Genomic DNA, 16,272 nt, shown 5'->3' on the forward strand with positions numbered 1-16,272 from the left:
AGCACAACAACTCGAGGAAATATATACATTTTTATCATGGCAACAAGATATAGGAAGCATATCATCATGAGATTTAGTTAAGCAGTTTTTACATGATATGCAAGGACTATCAACACAAGCATGTAAAACATTTAGAGTGCTAAAAGTGTTAATGCCCAAAGATGAAGCATTGCAATAATATAGTGATGAAGGATCATCAACAATAAACCCACTATCATCGTTGCAATGATCACCACTACTCACCATATCATTACCTTGTGGCAACCCACATGTAGGTGAAGTAGATGAAGTTGAGAAGACCACACGACCGGAGGTGGAGGGAGAACAATCATTCCCACAAATCTTGGACATACCATATTTATCTTGAAGCTTTGTCCACAACTCATGAGCATCCCGGAATGGCATGAGTTGAAATATAACTACATTTCTCAAAGCATCAAAAAGCACATTAGAAGCTTGAGCATTGAGATAAGAGTTTTTCTCATCCTCTAAAGATATATTTTGAGAATCCTTTTGAGGAGAAAAGCCCATATCTACAATTCGCTCTAAATTTGGGTCCAAGACCCGAAAGTGATTAAGCATGCGAATTACCCAAACATCAAAATTTGTGCCATCGAAACTAAGAGTGTTAGTGAATCCTAAACCCCTAGTCGACATCCTTACTCTCTAGGTGGTTAAACCTAATAAAGAGAGACCTTGCTCTGATACCAATTGAAAGGACGTGGATGTCGCCCAGAGGTGGGGGGTGAATAGGCGCTTTAAAATAATTACGGTTTAGGCTTGAACAAATGCGGAATAAAACTAACGTTTAATTTGTCAAGCACCAAACCTACAACAACTAGGCTCACCTATGTGCACCAACAACTTATGCTAAGCAAGATAAACAACTAAGTGATAGCAAGATATATGACAATAAACAATATGGCTATCACAAAGTAAAGTGCATAAGTAAAGGGTTCGGGTAAGAGATAACTGAGGCACGTGGAGACGATGATGTATCCCGAAGTTCACACCCTTGCAGATGCTAATCTCCGTTGGAGCGGTGTGGAGGCACAATGCTCCCCAAGATGCCACTAAGGCCACCGTAATCTCCTCACGCTCTCGCACAATGCAAGATGTCATGATTCCACTAAGAGACCCTTGAGGGCGGTCACCGAACCCGTACAAATGGCAAACCTTGGGGGCGGTCACAGATACCCATACAACTTGCTTGGGGCAATCTCCACAACCTAATTGGAGACCCCGACGCTTGCCCGGAGATTTACACCACAATGATTGAGCTCCGAGACACCACCAAGCTTCTAGGACGCCAAAGCATCCACGAAGAACAATATCTAGGGTACTAAGTACCAAAGGTAATAAGCTTCTCAAATTTCACTTCCACGTATCACCGTGGAGAACTCAAACCAATGCAACTAGTGCAATGGCAAGGGCACACGGAGTGCCCAAGTCCTTATCTCCCAAATCCCACCAAAGCAACTAATACTAGGGAGGAAAATGAGAGGAAGAACGAAGAAGAAAACGAAGAACTCCATGATCTAGACCCAAGGGGTTCCCCTCACTTAAAGGAGAAAGTGGTTGGTGGAAATGTGGATCTAGATCTCCTCTCTCTTTTCCCTCAAGAACTAGGAAGAAACAATGGAGGGATTGAGAGTTAGCAAGCTCGAAGAAGGTCAACAATGGGGGAAGAACACGAGCTAAAGAGATAAGGTTCAATGGGGAAGAAGACCCCCTTTTATAGGTGGGGAAAAATCCAACCGTTAAGCCTCACAGCCCGCACAGAGTGGTATTACCGCTCATGGAGCGGTACTACCGCTCGGTAGGTTCACCAACCATGCTGAGGCCAAAAAGGATGCAAAAACAGTCCGACGGAGTAGTACTACCACTAGGGAGCGGTAGTAAAAAATTACTACCGCTCCGGGGGCGGTACTACCGCTACAAGAGCGGTGCTACCGCTGGCACGAGGAGCGGTACTACCGATGGATACTGAAACTGCTGTAACTTTCACATACAGACTCCGAATTCAACAAAACCAAGTTTGTTGGAAAGATAACGACATGAGCTAACACAATCCTGGTAGAAATATCAATAAGAACCAAGTGAGAAAAGTCCCATAAGAAAATGGTGAGAACCCTTCTTCGAATAAGACCGGTAAAAATTCCCAACATCAAAAACATCATAGAAGATGCATATGGACTCCGTTTTCGATGAACTCGAGCGTGTCATGAAGATGACCATAATATCTAAAACTCACAAAGAGAAATACCAAAAAATAACCAAGAAGTATGATGCAAGGATGCAAATGGTTTGAGCTCTCAACGAACGATACAATCAAGCTACTCACTTGAGAGCGCCCCTTGACAGTACGATAATCTATCCTAAAACAGAAAACCTATCAAGGGCAAACCTATACCTTGCACCTCGTCCTCTTGAGCTAGATGACGATGATCTTGGCTTCCTCAAGATGGACCACCTTTCTTGCTTGTGTTGTCTTGATGAAGACTAGTTGATTGCTCCCCCATACACACTATGGGTGAGCTGCTCTTCAGCATATCTTGACAAGTCCATTGCCACCATCCTCCACCACTTGACGTCATCCTCCATGGGTTGTATGAGATCTTCCTATTGATGCAAGCCCATGGAAACACACCTAACCCCACATAGAACTCTCAAAAAGACCATGGGTTAGTACACAAATACGTACTGGACAATGCTTACCATACCATGGGATCACTTGATCCGTCTCGGTGCATCTTGTACGCTTTGTGTGTTGATCATCTTCATTTACTATTTGTCTAACTATCTTGATCAACCTTGTGTCTCTATGACCATTCTTTGGATAATACCTTGAATACCACCTTGGTCATCATATAAACTCCTTGAACCCAACAGATGGACTTCAAGAAGTGCCTATGGACAAATCCTATAAATATAACTTAAGGCAACCATTAGTCCATACGAATTGTCATCAATTACCAAAACCACATATGGAGATATATGCTCTAACACATCCATTTTTTACTTCCCTTGCTTTTTGCACATATGCACATGTATACATGAGTAACTTTCATATATTATGAAATATAATGCCAAAATATTATCAAAAGAAGTAGAACGCATGAAAATATTGCAACTCAGTTTGTACATATAAGTGAAGCCCTTATTTATATCAAAAGGTTGACAATGCTCATCACTAAACCATCCCAACATTGGTGAAGAAAATTGAATTGTTTCAAATGTACATGCTACAACAGGCTGAAATGAGCAAACATGCAACATGTCATTTGACATAGAATCATCACCAAGATTGGAGGTCATATCAAAATGATTAAACATTGGCACAATTATTTTCAAACATATTTGATCCAAATTTGATTTATTCCCTTTTTCACATGGTTCTTTCTGAACAATAGTTTATTCAATGGATGCACTCAAAATTGTTGATATTGTAGTTGTTTGATCACACGGCAAAGTCAAATCATCAATGTAGTTCTCTAAAATAGGTGGTGTGATCAAAGTAATAGGTGGCTCATCACAGGGTGCATTGAAATTGACAAGACATTCATCATACTCATGTGGAGATGGACAATCAGTACCTTTGTCATTACCTGTTATGATCAACTCAGGTGATGTAGGCACTCTCGATGGTAATGTGCCACATGGTGAAGGTGATGTAGTCGTCACAACAATTGATGTGCATGAAATAGTAAGCCTAGTAGTGGAAGGAACAATCGCATCAACTCTTGAAATGTGCACCTTGAGCTCGTTCTCCTTGTGGGTAACACGTTGTTTTATTTCCTGTTCAGCTTTGCAAGCAAGACGAAACAAACAAGCCATAGGATAACACTTTTCATGAATTAGTATCTCCTGAATATCATGGTTTAATCCTCCCCAAAATCTATCCATAAAAGGTTCTTCACTTTCTTCTAATGATGAATGCAACAAGGTCGTTTGTAAATCATCATAATATTTTGTTACGGTGTCACTACCTTGTTTTAAATGTTGTAACCTTTTAGTCATGTCACGGGTATAATAAGAAGGAACAAATGTGTGTCTCATGGCAAGTTTCAAATCATCCCAAGTAGTAGTTATATAATCAGGGTGTAACCGACAATATCCACTCCACCAAACTAAAGTATAGCCGGTGAAAGAACCAACCACGACCTTAACTTTCTTATGTTCAGCAATATTATGGGAAGATAATATACCGTTTATTTCAAATTCCCATTCAATATATAAAGCAGGTCTAAAACGGCCATTAAATGGTGGTATAGAAACATTAACCTCATGATGTGCATTTGTATCTCTGTGCACCTCTCGTAACAGTTGTTGTGGTGACACGTCTCCCACGATCGAAGAAGCCCATGAACTGACAACTCTAAATCCTGTCATGACTAGTAGAAAGAAGAAACACGAATCCAAGATTATTGTTCCTATGAACTACGAGGATGTGGTGATAAAAATCTCACAGTAAAGCAAATATCAATGTCTTACAAATTCTTACCATGCAGCAGGCGGTGACCGGCAATCGACAGTGTCAATATCTCTGAAGTTGAGTAAAGCGATTACCAGGTAAACGTATGTATACACGGTGTAGAAATATGTGGAGCTTGGAAGGCTTAATATATGGCAGCAAAAGATTAGCAATAATTAATTCAGAGATGCAATGCTGAATAAACGCTCAACGATGGTACTGTGTTGGTCCTAGGCTAGACCGTACTAGAGACGCGAGCCTAGAACACTAAGTAGTCACTTCAAAGCACAAATAGCAGCAACAGATGAGATGAAGTAGCTCTCAATATAAAGATATAAGTGAAGATCATAATGGCAGTAAAGATAATGATGATAAATGACCCCAAGCAGGATAAACCAAAACTATCTCTACAACTTCCCTCTTAAAAATATGATGTCAAACTTCTGATTATTTTTATCAAGAATGCTACTGACTCAAGCTTTCTAATGCAAAAAGAATCACTCAATTCTGAGATCGTATGAGGACTCAAAATATTTGGGAACGGACCTGAAAAAACTTGACAAACCATGTTCCTGACGTTTGGAGGGAAACAAGTCCTATTTAGAAGCCGATTTGGAGGTGACAATAATGAACTAGCTTGATGAACTATTCAGATGTGGCTCGTTGATAGCTCGAATTTGAGTACTCATGAAGCCAAAACGGACTTCGTATGAGGAAGATACACCTGTTTTACTGAACACTGCACAAAAGAGTTTCCAATCCGAATTCACATACGAGATTGACTCTAGATAGAACCAAAATTTGTACTTTCTTTTCTTTTCTTTTTTTTCTCTCACTTTTTTTTTACTTTTTTCTCTCTATTTTTCTCTCACTTTTTTCTCTTTTTTTTTCTCTCACTTTTTTTCTCTCCTCTCGAACAACCAATTAAGATGCAGATTAGATTAAGCACATATGCGAATGACCTCAAGTATGATAATGTCAATGAACAATTGGAGCTCGTGATGAATATTGATGGATGGTGGTGGGCGACAACGGAAGGGATGAGGCGGCGTAGTGGTGGTATATGGGAGCAACGATGAAGATGGTGCGGCGGTGGCGTGACAACTTGTGAACAGAACTCGAAACTCTAAAAGACTAGACGCTAAGACCAGCAACGTGACACGACGATGCAACCGATAATTCAAGTATGCAAGCACTAAGAAGAAAATTGCAAAGGCTCAGACTGGCTTGGACAAGGAATGACTAGATCTAACTCTTTTTTGTAGTTTTTCCCCTAGGTAATAGGTAAGAAAAATAAATTTAATATACGGATAAGTGGAAATTCTCACCGAGCAACCTGAAAACTGATACCACTTGATAGAACACTTGATAGCGGCGAGGGTGTCCCGATCTTTCGATGAGATGACAACTATCGATTTGGTGAAGACGACTTTGACGATCCGACTACAAACGTGCACGACGTGGTGCCTTAGCAATCGCTAAACCAATCTCCAAGAGGTTATTGACCACGTTGGAGCACGATCAACCTGACCACGAAGGTATATTCCTGCAAGCAATCGAAGAACAAGAAAGAATATGATATTGCAAGCTGAATATTGCGAATAGAGATGAAGTATTTATAAGGGTGGGGATCCGAAAGCGGTCTTAGTCTGGTCGTTGGACACAAACGAAGTACACGAAGTTGCAATGGATAACTTTTAACTAAACAAATCCCAAGCAAAAAACTACTAGGTTGATCTACTTATATAGGAGCAGGGGTTGGCGGTCAAGGAGGTGGGAGAACGTCCCAAGACAACCTAAAACTAACCCTAGGTAGTACAAGGCCTATGGACCCAAGTGGAGGTGATGCAACACCTTTGTACTTGTTGTTTGACTCGGATTCTGGTGCAACATCATATTGTTTGGTCGATATCTCCACGTTCCGGACGAATTTGAAGGTGATTCCAATTGGGCCCGAAAGAACATAAAATATACTTTGCAGCCCAAAACGAATTACCCAATTCGGAGTCCGGATGTAAAAGTTGAAGGCGTTTTGGTACAGGTATGTCTGTGCAGTCCGAATCTGAGTCCAGAACGTGAAAGACTTGGACTCTATCTTCTCTCGGGCTAAAAGTGACGTGAAAGAACTTCTTGAACAACAACTAATTATTTTCTTTGACATGAAATGACCTCTTGAATAGCACCCAACCATTTCCTCTTCTCTTGTCATCACACGTGGTTCATACAAGTGTTCGACCATTCTACATTTAGGAATAAAATAAAAACAGGTGAAATATTTTTGTTCGGATAACATAAATAAATTATTGCATGACTTTTATCAGAAATCACCTCAAATAAATACGCATATGCAATGATTGTGATAATATCCAAGGTAGTCATGTCCTCATCATTTTTGGTAATTAATCACAACATATGCATCATTGGACTAATGAATTTATTCAAGTACATTTCAGAAAAGTTCAAAGATGCTTTGGCTATATGATTGTGTGGGGATGCCCCCTTGATGCAAGAAAAGGAATAGGATTGGCTAAAGCTTCAAGCAGGAAGACTCTTCATTTTATACTTTGTGAGAAATCACTTTGAGTCCAAAAGCCAATACTACTAAAAGGGGATGAGGTATTATGATGAATTAGTTGCTCAAGTGCTTAGAGATAGCCACCAAAAATACTCAGCCACTTTCCCACAAAATATAACTGTCCCAAGCCACATATGCAAAATCGGTGCCACCAACATTTCTTACTCGGCCATACTGATTTTATACTTAGAAAGATCCTATGACTAACCCACCATCTCATTACAACCAACATTTCCATCGGTGCCACTCAGTTTGGCTGACCAACATTCTGTTGAGATAATTTCAATTTTCGGAATTTCCGAGTTTGAAGTCCGTCTCACCGAGTTTGGGAACCAGTCTAGGTCATTGTATCCATACCACCGAGATTCCTATATCGGTCTAACCAAGAATTCAAAAGTTGCCACATTTAGTGCAACTCGGTACCACCGAGATTCTTTTCGGTGTCATCGAGTTGGGCAATAGTGTTGAAAGGGTTGGATTTTGGGGGATGCCTATATATACCCCTCCACCTACCTCTCATTCGAGGAAGCCCTTGCGAGATCCATTTTTCTGAGAGAGAGCCACCTACTCATGTGTTGAGATCAAGCGATTTCATTCCAACCATTTGAACCTTGATTTCTAGCCTTCCCAAGTTGCTTTCCACAATATCTATCTCTCCTACCCCTGCGAAATCTGAGAGAGATTGATTGAGTGTTGAGGAGACTATCTTTTGAAGCACAAGAGCAAGGAGTTCATCGTTCTACCACATCTATTATATTTTGGAGGGTGGTGCCTCCTAGATTGGTTAGTTGTCGCTTGGGAGCCTCCTACTTCGTGTTGTGGACTTGAACCAAGATGTTTGTAAGGGCAAAGAGATCGCCTACTTCATGAATATCTACGGTGAGTGAGGCTAGTCCTGTGTGGACGGAAGTCATGGTGGAATAGACAATGCTGCTTCTTCATCGACCTCTTGTAGGTGGAGCCCTCCATGGACTCTCGCAGTTGTTACCCTCTGTGGGTTAAAGTCTCCGCTAACATGGACGTACGATAGCACCACCTATCAGAACCATGCCAAAAATCGTCGTGCCAACCTTTGTGTTTGATCTCCCTACCTTACCCTCTACTTTACACTTGCATGTTTTACTTTTCGCTGCTATACTCTTAGACATGCATGTGTAGGGTGTACTTCACTAGTCATAGTTGCTAAAATTGGCCCACACTAAAAATTGGGAAAAGTCTAAGTTTTATCTTGTCTAGTAGTCTAATCACCCCCACTCTAGACATACTTTCGATCCTACACCTTGGTGCTCTCTACTACAGATGGACATGTGTGCACCAAATTGGTTTTCCTAATGCATAAAGTAGTCTCTTTTCCCACAACTGAAGCTGCAATGAAGAAAGGGCAGTCTACATGTGTGGACACAACTATAATTCTGTTGTTGGAGTTCCTATGGAATTGATAATTTCTGTTTTGTGCTATGTAAAAAGTAAGAAGTGCCTTTCTAAATTGGTACATATCATGAAAACAAAGCTTCTTAACAAACTGCACATCTCAGTTCTCTCTATTATTCGAATACCATATCCTTGGCTTTGGTTTTTTGCTCTACTCTTATTACCAAGAACAAATAGTAGGGGTACAGCTGCATCATCTTCGTCCTCCATCAAATCACCAGGATCCTCATCTTCATGAGAATACGGAATCAAAACATCCTCAAACTATTGTTCATCACTAGCATGTGATCTTGTGGTTGATACCTTTCTTACCCTCAACTTATTCCTATTTGGCTCTTGTGGTACCACCTCCTCTTCCTCCCCATGCTCCTATTCCCCATGCTCATCTTTCTTTGCATGTTTCTCTTGCACTTCCCCTTCTTCTAGGTCATAAGGTTCTTCAACATAACTATTACCTTCAAAATGTAAAAGTGGGTCCTCTCTATGCCTCCTCAGCTCAACCATCCTATCCATGAAATCATCATCTTCCTCCAACTCAGAGTCATCTTCACTTAGTAGCACAAGAAGTTTTCTCTTCAATGCGTGCACCCTCTCAACATTCTTTTGATACTTCTTAGACCTCTTAATTTTGATCTCCTTTTATGCTCCATACTTCTTTCCTACTCCTCTTGCTCCATATCAACATATGCTGTTTTTGATACTTTGGATGGTGACTTGTACAACCCACTAGCACCATTGACCTCATATACAATGCTCTCTTCAACATTGGCCATAGGAACTTGTTGATCAAAAATATAACATGTGTTTAAATCTACAGGGGTGGGCTCACTACCCCTAACTACTGTGAGGTTTACTATGTTTTGATCTCTATTGGCAATGTGGTCCAACATCTCATCCACCTTGTCATCATCACATATCTCTTCCAAACCAGCTATTCCCAACCCAACATCCATAACATAATACATATAATCTTTACTTCCATATCCTGTGCTCTCCATGAGTGCTAACAAATTGTAAAATGTGATGTTTGAAACACACAAAGTTCTTTCCAAGTTATCCCTATCATGAAAGTGGAGTCTAACTTCCCAACTATCATCACACAAACTAGAAAAAAAGTTCTAATTAGTAACACAATACGTTGCATATGAATTTGAATAGAACTAAAACAGATCATATCATATGCTATGTAAATTAACACTAAAACATTGCATATTATTTTGAATTGATACTAATATGGAGAATAGAAATTTAAATTAACAAAAAATACTGCATATTAAATTGAATTAACACTAAAACCATCACTATTCTGTCTACCATATGAACACAACCCTAACCCTAACCCTAGAATGTAAAGAATACGAGGGGGAGAATAAGAGAGGAGGAAGCTTACTCCAACAACGACGATGTTGGTGTGCTCCGCAGGGTGGCCCGCAATGCAGTGGGACATGATTGGTGGCAAGATACTCCAACGATGGCGGTACTGGTCTACTCGACGGGTCCTGGCTATGGTTAGAGCTCCTACAGAACTCCTCGAGTGGCTTTGGATCTCCGCCGCCAACCAACCCTCCTGCACCATCCCAGCTTGCACCATCCACTCCGCCGTTGGTGTGAGAGGTCGCCATTGCCATGAACGAGAGAGAGAGATGGGAGATCGCTGCCAAGAGAGGGGGAAATGTCGAGAGGAGGGAGTAAAATGCAAGGAGGGCATAACCTGACCTATCGTCAACGATCGACGGCGTTAGTGACAGTTTCGTGACGTCACGTCACCAAAAATGGGCCTTACATGTCATAATCGTGCTTAAAACACTCCAACAAACTAGTTAGTGCTTTTTGAAAAAAATTAGACACACTTGGTGTGTTTTTTGCAAGGAATGTATACAAGAGTGTTTTTTGTCATCCTTCGCTTCAATGTGGTGGTTTTCTGCAATTAACTCTCTTTGTGGAGTAGCTACATGCACTGAATTATTGCATCTTCAGAGTTTTAATCACGAACTGTGTACCAATCTGGAACATGTTTATTCAGATTTCACAGGCAACAAAATCAATTTTCAACTTGTTTATTCAGATTTCGGAGGCTGCAACTGTGTTAATTTTTTATCAGTTCTAATCACAACTTCACCATAGTAGGTCTTTCGTTTTTTCTTAGTTACCTTTTTCAATTTTTGTCCAGCGATTAATGGTGTGATGAGTTTAAAATGGATCTTTGATGAATACTTTAGTATTCATTGTATCGTTGTGATGAATGCAATATTTATTGTTGTGGATATTAGTCGAGTTGGATTTTAGTTGAAGCTAAAATTTCTCGAGTTGTGTATATCAATTGAGTGGCACTCATGCTTTTTGTTTGACAACCCATTAAATCTTCCTTTTTCCCCTTATTTTTTGTGAAATAATTAAATCTTCCTTGAAATACTAAATTGCAAACTTCAAATATTCAATATTCCATGAAAAGTTATTTTATCTAGTTTTACAAATGCTCATACAATGTAAACATATACGTTTGTGTATATTTCATAAAACGTTTCATAGATGTAAAAAAATGTATGTTCTATTAAAGATATATTCACGATTTTTTGAAAAAAGTGATACAATGAAAAAGAATGTTTGCAAAATGTAAAAAATAACTTTTTTGTATCGCTAAAAGAATGTATGTGACATTTTGCAGAAAAATTCAAGCTATTGCGAAAAATCCGTTGATGTCTAAAAAATGGTTACACAATGTACGAATATTCCCATAGGTTAATGTTTTTTAATTCCACCAGAAACATTTACGTGACATTTAATTAAACATTCACGTATATCCAGAAAATGTTAGTACACATTTTAAAATGTTTAAACAATGTAAAAAATATTTGTGGAGTGTAAAAAAATGTTTGTTGTGATTAAGAAAATGCACGAGTGTATTTGAAAAATGCAACCCTGATTCAAAAAGTGTTAATAACATGTATTGTTTTGAATGTACATCATGTATTTGAAACATGTCCTAAAATATTTAAAAATATATTTCACATATCAAAAGTAGACATGTATTAAAAGAAGAAAAAATTGATCAAAACCAACAAAGAAAAAAAAATAAAAAACAAGAAATAAACAGAAGTACATCAAAGAAAGATAAACAAGTAAAACAAGTATAATAAGGAAAAAAATCAAAGGAAACCAATGAAAACCCAAAGAAAAAACAATATAAAATAAAGAAAAATAAAGCAGAGTGAGCGAACCTACAACTACCATGCACAAGCAGCCTGAGAGACTCCTCTGATGGTCAGGGCCTTCGCTCGCCCCGTATGCTAGCTTAGGTTATGTGGCCCAACTAGCATGGTTGCATGGCGGTAAGGGAATCACTGGCGCTTGAGAAGGATATTTTTAAACGAAGGATCTCTGTTGCGTCTGATTGCAAGATTGCCATTGATCATATCAGGCACAGGAATGCTACTCGACGTTAATGTGTATGAAGCTATCATAAGGGAAATTGTAGAGAGGTCTAGTTTTTTGAATCTTGTTTTTTAGCCTTAAATTTAGTAGTGTGAACTTCGAAGCTCACAAACTAGCGAAGCACGTACTCTCATTTGGGATTGGTCGTCATGTTTGGGTATGCAATCCGGATGATCTTTCTTTCGTTCCTGTAAACCTCGTGACGACTTAAATAAAGAGCTTCGAGAGTTTGCCTAAAAAAAGTTTAGTATCATTTTCTTACACGGGAGCTATTTTTCGCATTAAGCGATTTAAATGGGGTCGATTGCTGAAGCATCAACAGTGACGGGCCGGCCCATCAGCTTTCACCGTAAAGAAAAATAATAAGAGAAGAAAAAGGACGAGTCAAGAATCAATCCGGTGATCTCAAGATATTAGGCAAACGCTGCTTGCCACTGCGTTAGCTCCCCATTTCATGATAACAAACAGGAGCGCGACCTACTTAGAGGGAAAACATTTGATTTTTCATTCTTTTTTACATTTTCTTTTTCTCTTGTTTCTTTTTATTTTTGATCTTCTCCATTTTCTTTTCATTCTTTCTTGCATTTTGTTTCTTCGTTTTTTCTTGCAATCTGTTTATTTTCCTTTTCTGTTTTTCTCTCCTCCAGAATTTCTTTTTTTCTTATATTTGTGTTTCATTTTCGTTCTACATTTTTCGTATACGTCAAAAACATTTTTCAATAAGTGATCAATATTTTTTATATACAGGTTCACAATTCTCCGAGCTCCTTATGTTTTTTTAATACTTCTTCAACAATTTATTACTTGTTCAACATTTTTAAAATACATGTTTAACATACTTTAATACCTATTCAACATTTAAAAATTCTTTTTCAACATTTTTAATATTTATTATATATTTTCAAATACTTTATATACATTTTCAATACTTATTCAACATTTTAAAATATTTTTGAACATTATTCAAATTCATGTTCAATATTTTTATATGCATGATCAACATTTTTAAAATACTTACTCAACATTATCCAAATAATTGTTCAACATTTTAAAAATATTTGTTCAACATTATGTAATACTTGTTCAACATTGTTGTAAAATTCTTGATTAACATTTTTATTTACATGATCAACCTTTTTTAAAATACTTCATCAACATTTTTCAAATACCTATTCAACGGTATTCAAATACTTGTTCAGCATTTTTAAAATAATTGTTCAATATATTTCAAATGTTTGAATTGATTTTTTTTATAATACATACATTTAGTATATTGTAAAGTATAAACAAAAACAAAAAAAAGTAAAAAAAAGAACAGAAAACAGGAGCTCGGGCCATTTAGGTTCGTCCCCTCTCGCTGAAGGCGAGATATAGGGTACCACATTTATTAGCGAATTTCTTCCTGCGAACAGGCCGATCACAACTGCTATTCCTATTTAACCGGAATCATTAGTTGTTATGCTTTGTAGATGTCACTTTTGATGTTCTCTGGTGCGGACAAGTGACGCACTTGATGAGCGTCATTTGTCGCACCTTACGAGTATTTTTTTTCATACGTTAGTCTATTCACAATGTTTTATCTATTGAACCGTGCGTCTCAATAAGGAATCGCTTTATCATTTGATTTCCCGTATGGAAATCTTTGAAAATATACACCATGTGAATAATTTTTGACAACTTTTTTCATGTGAAAACAAAAAAAATAGATAAACGAATACCTAAAAAATAAATATAAAAAACAAAAAACAAAATGGCAACAAAAAAAAAACTAATATCAAAAAAGAAAGAAAGAAAAGGAGCCCGGAGCACAGTCGTGTTTTGTCTTTTTCAGGCAAACGAAGTTGTGTTTTTCATATTTTTCGGAAAGCACAAGTTGTGCTTCTTGCTAAAAGCACAATCGTGCTTTTTGAAAAAGCACATGCTATTTTTTTCTCCTCTTAGTAAAAGCACAAATTTGACACATATGTTTTGAGAAGCATGGGTCTGCGTCACAAAAATAGAAACTAGGGGAAAATCAACAAAGCCAAAAAAGCATCTAAACCCCAACAACATGTGAAGAAAAATAAAAACCAAAATCAAAATAGGGTGCCAGCAAGCGACACATATCGGGACCACTTGGTGCGCTCCAAAATCAGAAATGTGACCCTTGCAGAGGCCCGTAGTAGGTAACCTTTGGTTAGTTGTTTGTACGTATGTTGAAAGTCGTCGACAAAGTTGGCATCTTCTATTGGTCGCAATGTGATTTTGAGCTAACCCAAGTAGACCATGCTCCCTCTTCCTATTTGGGAAGGTGATAGAACCTTTCTAGACCATATTTTTTGTTCATTTGGTCTTTTGTTTTATTTTATTTTTGTTCTCTCTACTGTCTTTTAGTTCATTTACTTTTTATTTTCTTATTTTTTTTATATTTTTTTATTTTCATTTTGAAAACATCTTTGTAATTCATAATATTTCTTGAAATCATGAAGATTTTTGGAATTCATAAACATTTATTTAATCATGAACAATTTTGAAATCGTGAACATTTTTTAATTTGCGGGCATTTTTCATGAATTCATAAGTATTTTTGATATTATGGACAACTTTTGGAAACATGGATGCACTTCTTGAAGTGGATTTTTTTAATTCAGAAAGATTTTTTGTTGCAAACATTTTTTGAGTTCATATTCTTTTTTGGATCGTTGAACTTTTTTAAAAAATGGAACATTTTCTGAATTTTGCGAACATTCTTTAAATGTCTGAATATTTTTTTCAAAATTCATGACATTTTTTATTTTGTGAACAGTGTTTCAATTCATGAACATTTTATAAAACGTTCGAACTTTTTTCAAATTCATGAACATTGTTTGCATGTCGAGGTCCACCCGTCATGGTCCCTTGCTTCAAGTCGCGCAAGTGCACACCATCCGGTAACATCGAATGGCACGGAGAGCCCACGGGAGGAAGCCGCGTGAGGCCAACGCCAAAGGTATGGCGTAGAGGGCCTTCTCGCCTGGACCGCATGCTTCAGTAAACATTTATCCTCACGCGAGCTAGCGTCGTGGACTTCATGCACGACCCGACTGTCACAACTGAACTAGCCCAGTGTGGGGCGATGATACTGCCAAGCGGGCCTAGCATTTACGTGGTGCGCGAGTAGTGTGCATGCCTTGGTTCGCGGGCACGCTCGAAGTCACCCCAAGACAGGTGGCCCCTAGCACGCCCGCGGTCCAACCATCATGGGCCGTCGAGGCAGGTCATCCGGGCACACGTCATCCGGGCAAATCAGACAACGCGAAGAGGCCTTGAGAGGCCCCGTGGAAGCCACCTGAAAACGGACGACGCGGAGGCCCTCCTCGTCCTTAAAAGAGCCCTAGAGGCAAATACTTCGACACTCTTTATAGAAGTAATATCTAAGTAGCCAACATGAGGTATTAGACATTACAATAACTATTTATCTCTTCAATTGATACGATTGCATACTATCGTCACGTTTGACATATTGTGAAATCGACAATGTATAGATCACCCTTGCAAAAACCAGTAAAGACCATGTTATAGTTTTCACAGCGAAACACTTGGTAGTCAACTTCTGTAAAGAGAACATTGAAACGAAAATGAGCTAATCTAGATACGAAAAGAAGATTATAGCCAAGGGATTCAACAAGCATGGCATTTTGAATGGAACTATAATGAGATATGGACACCTTACAAAGAACAAGTACCTTACCACTGGAATTATCTCCAAAAGCACATACCTTCGAGGTCCACGGTTTTGTATGATCTCATGGAACATGTCTTTATCTCCGATCATGTGATCAGTGCATCCAGTGTCAAGTATCCACTCCTTTCCTCCGGCCATGTTGTCTCTAAGGTTTGCCATAAGACTAAGGTTCCTCATGGTCTTCGCATACTCGATGTCAAACTCCTCATCTTCATCATAGAGGCCATGCTCCACATTGTCATCGTAGGACAAAATATCCTCGTCATAAGAAAAAAGAATTTCATTGGAATTTTGAATATGAAAATGTTCATATTTATGCATGCGAATGGCTTCAACAATGACGTTGTTAATGGTAATGACATATCCTTTAGCATGCATGAGGTCACGAAGATCAAATAGGCATTTATCAAAATTACGATAAGTTGGCTTCATTTTGTGAAAAGCAATGCATTTGTGGAAAATGATGTCAAGATTTTTCAGGGAATAGTTGGGATATCTTTTCTCTAATTTATTCCACAAGGTCTCAACACACTCAAAATTTTGCAATTGATTAAGCACATTTCTTGGCAGTCCTCTAATGATTAGATTTACAGTTTCTAGATTACCAAGCATATCAAGTTCTTCAACATGAGAAGGATGTAAGAGATCAATGGGAGG

The sequence above is a fragment of the Hordeum vulgare genome, chromosome 5H, assembly GCF_904849725.1.
Source record: "Hordeum vulgare subsp. vulgare chromosome 5H, MorexV3_pseudomolecules_assembly, whole genome shotgun sequence".
NCBI classification, from domain to species: Eukaryota; Viridiplantae; Streptophyta; class Magnoliopsida; order Poales; family Poaceae; genus Hordeum; species Hordeum vulgare.